At 39.5% G+C, this 8,450-nt stretch overlaps 1 pseudogene; it reads left to right on the top strand.

Annotated features, from left to right (window-relative positions):
• The first annotated feature begins 3,943 nt into the window (after nt 1-3,943).
• LOC133764820 (NIF3-like protein 1) lies at nt 3,944-5,061 on the top strand (annotated as a pseudogene).
• Nucleotides 5,062-8,450: the final 3,389 nt, after the last annotated feature.

The following is an 8,450-nucleotide window of genomic DNA, read 5'->3' as shown; positions in this document are numbered from 1 at the left end:
CGTGAGAATGGCTCACATTCAGAAATCTACCAACAACGGAGGCTGGAGAGGATGTGGAGAAAAAGGGACACTAACCCACTGTTGGTGGGAATGCAAACTGGTTAAGCCACTATGGAAGTCAGTCTGGAGATTCCTCAGAAACCTGAACATAACCCTACCATACAACCCAGCCATCCCACTCCTTGGAATTTACCCAAAGGAAATTAAGTTGGCAAATAAAAAAGCCATCTGCACATTAATGTCTATTGCAGCTCAATTCACAATAGCTAAGACCTGGAACCAACCCAAATGCCCATCAACAGTAGACTGGATAAAGAAATTATGGGACATGTACTCATAGAATACTATACAGCAGTAAGAAACAACGAAACCCGGTCATTTGCAACAAGATGGAGGAATCTGGAAAACATCATGCTGAGTGAATTAAGCCAGTCCCAAAGAGAAAAATATCATTTGTTTTCCCTGATTGGTGACAACTGAGCACCAAAGGGGAAACCTGTTGAAGTGAAATGCACACTATAGGAAGCAATGACCTGATCAGCTCTTGTCCTGACTCTAGATGTACAATGTAATACTTTATCCTTTTTAGTATTTGTTGTTGTTGTTGTTATTGTTCTAGTACTAGTGGTTGAACTCTCTAATTAACACACAATTACTCTTAGGTGTTTTAATTGTAACTGAAATGTGATCCCTGTTAAATTTAAGAGTGGAAAAAGAGAGGGAGGAGATAAACAAGTTGGGACACGCTCAATCGGACTTGCCCCAAATGGTGGAGTTAGAAACATGCCAGGGGATTCCAATACAATCCCATCAAGGTGGCATGTACCAATGCCATCTCACTAGTCCAAGTGATCAATTTCAGTTCACAATTGATCACAGTGACAGGTCTAAGAGTCAAAGGGATCACACAAACAAGACTAGTTTCTGCTAATACTAACTGATAGAATCAAAAAGGGAGAGAATGATCCAACATGGGAATTGGGATACACAGCTGACTCATAGAATGGCAGATGCCCTAAACAACACTCTGGCCTCAGAATCAGCCCTTAAGGCATTCGGATCTGGCTCAAGAGGCCATGAGAGTATTTTAAACATGGAAAGCCAAGATACCATGGAAAAGAAAAAAAAGAAGAAGACCTAATTGAAAGAACTCTGTGAGTGAGATCCCAGTGGAAAGAACGGGGCCATCAAAGAAGGAGGTACCTTTCTCTGAAGGGAGGAGAGAACTTCCACTTTGACTATGACCCTATCGGAATAAGACAAAAGTGTGAGCTCTAAAGGCTTCCATAGCCCTGGAAACTCATGACTAGAGCCTAGGGAGATTACTGACGCCATGAACAGGAGTGTCAAATTGTTAAGTCAGCAACAGGAGTCACTGTGTACTTACATCCCATGTGGGATCTGTCCTTAATGTGTTGTCTAATGTACAGTGATGCTATAACTAGTATTGAAACAGTATTTTTACACTTTGTGTTTCTGTGTGGGTACAAACTGATGAGATCTTTACTAATTATATACTGAATCTATCTTCTATATATAAAGATAATTGCAAATGAAAAAAAAAAACCTGGTGTTAAATTGGAAATGGCATAGAAAATTTATTAATTTTTAAAAACAATATTATGTAGGATCTCTGTCTTTAATATGCTGTACACTGTTATTTAATGCTATAACTAGTACTCCAACAGTATTTTTTTCACTTTGTGTTGCTATATGGGGGCAAACTGTTGAAATCTTTACCTAATATATACTAAACTGATCTTCTGTGTATAAAGAGAATTGAAAATGAATCTTGATGTGAATGGAAGGGGAGAGGGGGTGGGAAAGGGGAGGGTTGCGGGTGGGAGGGAAGTTTTGGGAGGGGGAAGCCATTGTAACCCATAAGCTGTACTTTGGAAATTTATATTCATTAAATAAAAGTTTAATAAATAAAAAAACCCCATAAACAGGGGCAGTGCCATGGCTTATTTGGTTAATCCTCTGCCTGTGGTGCCAGTATCTCATATGGGCACTAGAACCAGTTGCTCCTCTTCCAGTCCAGCTTTCTGCTGTGGGCCAGGAAGGCAGTGGAGGATGGCCCAAGTGCTTTTGCCCCTGGACCTGCATGGAAGACCAGGAGGAAGCATCTGGCTCCTGGCTTCAGATCAGCACAGCGCCATCCATAGCTGCCATTTGGGGGCTGAACCAACAGAAGGAACACCTCTCTCTCCCTCTAACTGTCTAACTCTACCTGTCAAATTAAAGAAATGTAAACAGGTTTTTAGGTTATTTTGGAATTGCTAAAACAGTATAACCTTTGATAGCTTTTTGGAGCCTGTACTTATATATAGATAAGACCAGGAGTGTGTGGAGAACAGAATCTATTGTGTGGCCTTAAATAATTCTCCATGCATTTCTCTCAGTCTATTAATGTAGGTTGCACAGACACTTTTTAATGTTATATTTTCAGGCAAATCATTCTGTTATACATTTGAACTTTAACCTACTCAAATTAGTCTTAATTAAAGCCCTGAAATACTTGCCAGTAACATAAATTATAGTCAGAGCCAAAGGCTATTCCCTAATCGTTGCATTAATTGAATCTTTTGTCATGTCTAAGAAATATTTTTACCTTCAAGAGAAAGGGAGCTAGGTAGAATAAGACATATAGGTAGAGAGAACACTTTTTTGCATTAATTCATTCCTCAACACCCACAGCAGCCAGACCTGAGCCAAGACTGAATACAAGAGCCAGAAATGTAGTCCCAGTGTCTCAGAGGTGTGATAGAAGACTAACTAATTGATTCTGGAAGTCACATCCAGGCACTCTGAAGTAGAACTAGGGTATCTTAATAGGCATCATAGCCAGCACCATAGCTCACTAGGCTAATCCTCAGCCTGCGGCACCAGTACTCCAGGTTCTAGTCCTGGTTGGGGTGCCAGCTCTGTCCCAGTTTCTCCTCTTCCAGTCCAGCTCTCTGCTGTAGCTCGGGAAGGCAGTGGAGGATTGCTCAAGTGCTTGGGCCCCTGCACCCACATGAGATACCAGGAGAAAGCACCTGGCTCCTGGCTTTGGATTGGCACAGCATGACAACCGTAGTGGCCATTTGGGGGTGAACCAATGGGAGGAAGACCTTTCTCTCTGTCTCTCTCTCCCACCGTCTAACTCTGCCTGTCAAAAAAATAGGCATCATAACCACTACATTAAATGCATAATGCCCATTTAAATGTTTTTCTTTGTCATATTTAAAAGTACTATATATGATTTTCCTCTGGTAATTCCTCTCTGTTTCTATCAGAACTCCACTGATGATTTCTTGTATTTTCCTCCTGAAACCATCTGCATTCTCCTTAACATTACCCATCTAGGTATTCCCTCTAATCTCCCATTGATCCCAATCTCTGATTCTGCCTGCCTGATTTTGCCATCTGTAATCAGACACTTCTCTTTCCAGTATGAACGTCTTCCATGACTTTTAGACTATAGTTACTTCTCTATCTTGAATGCTTCTTTGTAGCTGTTCAAATAATACCTCACACTTGACAAATCTCAAATGAAACCTGCAGCATTCATTCTTTTTTATTTGTATATGGTATTAGCACAAGCCAGCCATGATTTAAATCAACATAATGGGATTTTTGTTGGACTCCTCATTTTCTATCAGGTCTAATTTCAGATCTTTCTGTTTCTTTGCCTTTAAATTTGTAATCTTGTTTTCTCATTACTTGATTTTATTTTTACACTAGGTCGACAGAAAGCAATCCTCCTTAATAAAGTTGACAATTAGCTTCACTCAGAAAATTTTTGGCAATGCAGGTTAAAAAACTCATCTTACAAATTGTTCTGCAATCCAAATATACAACTTGAAAAACAATGTTTAGAAAATAAAAGCCAATGTAAAAAGACAGATTAAAGGCTATGGGGATGTACCTGGACTCAAATTGAGTTTTGCCCAATTGCTGTATGTTGTCATCTTGCTTATTCCTGGTCCCCATGACAGCCTGGTTTATCCAATCTCTGAACTGCAATTCTTCCTGTTCCTTCATGGGTCTGAAGACTCTCATTTCCTCCTTGAATGACTTTGCATCCCTGTCTTCTGCTGAGAGTTGGGACAATATTGGATTTCTGGTGGAACCAAGACCACCACAAACTATAAATGCACTCTTCCTGAAAAATGATTTGACTGAGCAGGTTATGGAGGAGGCTCTGCATAAGAAGGAAGATCTCATCTTTTCCTACCTTCCACCTATTTTCCTATATATAAAGCATATTACCTGGATGTCCTGAAAGGATCTCCTGGTGTTCCAGGCTTTGAAGAACAGAGTTGACATCTACTCTCTTCACACAGCCTATGATGCTGCACCCCAGGGATTGAAAAAGTGGTTTTCCAAAGGGCTTGGAGCCTGCACATCCAGGCATATATATCCTTCCAAAACTCATGGCTATCCTATAGAGGGAACCACTGAGTACAATTAAACATTAAGCATACCCAATATATGGACAAAGTTGTGTCTGCAGTGAGAGAAGTTGAAGGTGTTCCTGTCACTTCTTTTTCTGCTAGGATTGATGAGGAGAAAAACAAGGATCAGCCTGAATTGTACTGAGCAGCCTTTGATGCAGGTGAAGGCTCAGCTCTCTCAAAACAGATAATTTTACCAGAGAACTGTGCAGAAGCCTTTGCGCTACATACTGAAATGGGTCGATCATGCACCCTGGATGAATCTGTTGCCCTGGCAACCATGATTGAGCAAATCAAAAGACACCTCAAACTAACTCATATTTATGTAGCTCTTGGGGTAGGAAGGACCTTAGCATCATGAGTCAAAGCTGCGGCCCTGTGTGCTGGTTCTGGGAGCAGCATCCTTCAGGGTGTGGAAGCAGACCTGTACCTCGCGGGTGGAATGTCCTATCATGATGGCCTGGATGCTACTTCCCAAGGAATAAATGTCATCCTCTGTGAACACAGTAACACTAAATGAGGTTTCCTTTCTGACCTTTGTCATATTCTGGGTGCCCACATGGAGAATAAGATTAATATTATCCTGTCAGAGAAAGACAGGGATCTTCTTTGTGTGGTATAAGGCATACAGAAACATCGAGATGATACAACCTACAGATTACATCTCCACTCCTGTGGATGTGTAACATGAGTCAGTGGAGTTGATATATCTTTCTGGAAGAGTATCTTAAGATGTATGAGGATGCTTCAAACAGTTCATGGAAATGTTTGTTTTGAGAAAACTGCATAGATTAAAAAAATTCACAAACTAAAAAAACTTTTAACTCCATTTTCTGCAAACCTTTTGAATTGCCCTTATATTATCTTTTCTAGTTTATCTGGTTCAACAAATGTTTTATAGTTCTTAAGGAAATAACTGAACTACTATAATGAAGAGCAAATATTAAGAAAGATCAACTAAAATCAGTGTACTAAAGTTTCTTGGGAAATAACCAAGTAATTCTCTCCTTAGTTTAATTATAGTTGGGTATGTTAACCTAGATATCTCTGCCATTGGTTAGTTTTAAAATGTCCTTTAAAAACTTGGAATTGAACACCTATTTTTAGGCAGTAGCCAGTTTGGGATGATATGGTCTGTCTCTGTGTACATGTTCTGTAGATCCACCTAAATTCCATTCTTTCACCTCAGTTTTAGAATCAACATGAGATTTATTAGGAGGATTTTTTTTAATATGATTGCTATTCATATTACTATGTCTTTATTGCTTTTCATTCATAAAAACAAACCAAATTATAACATTAGTCCAAGCCCTAATCCTTACCCTGGCCCGAGCCCTAGCCTTAGTACTAGCCCTAACCCTAAACCTAATCCTAGATCTTAACCAGTTCTGAAGCCTAATACTAGGTCTATCCCTAGACAAAGCATTAACCCTAAATTTGGCCCTCATCTTAACCATAACCTTACCTTAAAGCTCTACTTAGCCAAAATCCTAATTGTATCCCAACATGGTGCTTTAACCCAATCTAAACCCTAACACTAGCACTAATCCTATCCCTAACTTTAGCCATAATAACTCAAGCATTAACCTTAATCCTAATCTGAGCCCCAACTCTAACCCTAACACTAATACCAAAACTTAAACCTAACCCTGCCTTAACCCTAACCCTAACCCTGGCCTAAAACCTATCCATAGTCCTAACTTTAACTATCACACTAGCTCTAACCATAGCCCTAACTCTGGCTCTAACTCTAAAATTTACCATAGAACTAAATATAACCCTAATCTTAAACTAATTTTAAATCTCACCCTAACACTATTCCTATCTTTCTGCTTAGGCCTAACCCTAAAACAAACTAGCCTTCAGTGTGAACTTGACCAATAGTCCTGATGCTAACTTTAAGGCTATATCTAACACTAGCCTTAAACTAACCATCATGCTAACAAAACACTAAGCCTCATCCTAGTGATGATGACCCTAACTTCAACTATAACTGCATATTATATATAACCACAGCTCTCTCTATATATTATATATAGAGAGATATATAACCACATATAACCATATATATTTATAAATATATATATTATATATATAAAATGTATATAGAACCACAGCTCTAACTCTGTCCCTAGCCCTACACCTAAACTTTTCCCTAATCCTAGCTCTATCCCTAGGCCTAACAATAGCCTTAACCCTATCTATAACTCTAATCACAAATCTAATCCTAAATATAACCCTAGTCCTAGACCTAATCCTTATTCTAACCCTAAAGCTAAACATAACTCTATGTGTAGCCCTAACCCTAAGCCTAGCCCTAACCATGGTTTTTAATCTAAGCTAGACCTAAGCCTAAACTTCACAGAATCCTAATCCTAAAACTAGCCCCAGCTCTTGCCATAAGCCTAATACTAACACTGACACTAAACATAAACCTAGCTCTAAATCTTACCCTAACCCCAACCCTAACAATAGCCTTAATAATAATGCACATTCTAAACCTTAACACCAATCCTAGCTCTCATCCTAGTCCTAATAATAACCCTAACACTCATCCTATATCTAGCCCTACACTTACTTCTAACCCTAAATGGCAGAATTTGCATTCACATGAACTGTCAGGATTTATATACACTTGAGTAACTGAAGTGCTCAGAGAAAAGAAAGAGAGCCCAAGCCCTTTTGTGTTTGAATGGTGTGATCATTAGTCACCAGTTCTGAAAACACCCCATTTTCAAGCAAATTGTTGTTAAACTTCTAGGTGTCACTGTGGTGATACATGTGGGAAAGCTTGTGGCTTAGGATGAGAAAAAACTGCAACTTGGCAAAAATAATTCAGACAACATCAGTCAGTTATTGAAGTCTAATAGAGGCTTTATGAGTAACTGCCATGGATTGGCCCTCCAGTCCTAGTGTAAAATTTGTAACAGGAGGAAAACAGACAAAATGCTGAAAATGTATCATTTGAAACATATTAAGTGGAAAAATCAAATATAGAAGGCAGATCAAATGAATTTTATTGTCTACAAATAAAAAAATGAGCTGAATTCCAACAGTGGCTGTGCTTTATGATGAAAGATAATATCTGAGTAGTACTTGTGCAAATAAACTGCACCCTCTCAGGAAGGCCTGGAAAAGTGATGCTCAGTCAAGCATTTAGATATAATGGCTAAAACACTCCACAGAAAAAGAAAACCTTGGATTTGATCCCAAGTGCAGCTCTAAATAACTCTTCAAACCACAAAAGAGAAAACAGGCATTTTGCACTTTTCCCCATCAGAGTAGCAGCAAAATATGCAGTCATGGGAGCAGAGAGGAAAGGGAGGACTGAGAAACAATGAGCAAACCTAAATCTGTTTGTGATTTAATGGTGCTGTGACTTTGCACCTGTTCTCAAGACTGCCCATTTTAAAATAAGTTTCTCTTTTTATCTTCTTATGGTGCATTGACTTTGGGAAGTGGGTTGGCATGGGGACACAGGAAGTCACCTGGATGATTGGCCACCTTGTGGGCTGCCCTAGATGCTGGAACTGAAGGCATCAAGATTAGCAATGGGGTCCAGCTTTGAGATTAGACCCGAGAACTCTGGGGCTGGCTGAGGTATCTCAGCTTCCAAGCAGGTCCTGGAGGCTGGGGGTGCCTCATCTTGCCAGGCTCTGCCAGATTTCCCCAGGTGCCAAAGTCTGTGCTGCCGGACAGGGTGCTGATGCCTCACTGCCCCCACTCCTGGCCTTCTCCTACCACTTGCCTCATAGCAAGTAGTGCTGGTTTCTTTAATGGATTCGCTATTGTGTACATGGCAGTTTAATTTTCTGACTTTGTGTTGACTCTGAAACCAGATGCTGTGGAATTATAGAGATTTACTATATTTACCCAGAGTAACTGAAATGCTGTTTGTAAAAATTCACCTGAGTATTTATTTTAAATACATAATTCAAGGTTTAGATGGTTTCATTTTTAGATGCTTAATTTTGGTAGCAACCACAATGTTTTGACAAAAATATTTGTAGA

This window comes from Lepus europaeus, chromosome 7 (genome assembly GCF_033115175.1).
Source record: "Lepus europaeus isolate LE1 chromosome 7, mLepTim1.pri, whole genome shotgun sequence".
NCBI classification, from domain to species: domain Eukaryota; kingdom Metazoa; phylum Chordata; class Mammalia; order Lagomorpha; family Leporidae; genus Lepus; species Lepus europaeus.
This window is presented reverse-complemented; position numbering and strand designations above follow the sequence as displayed.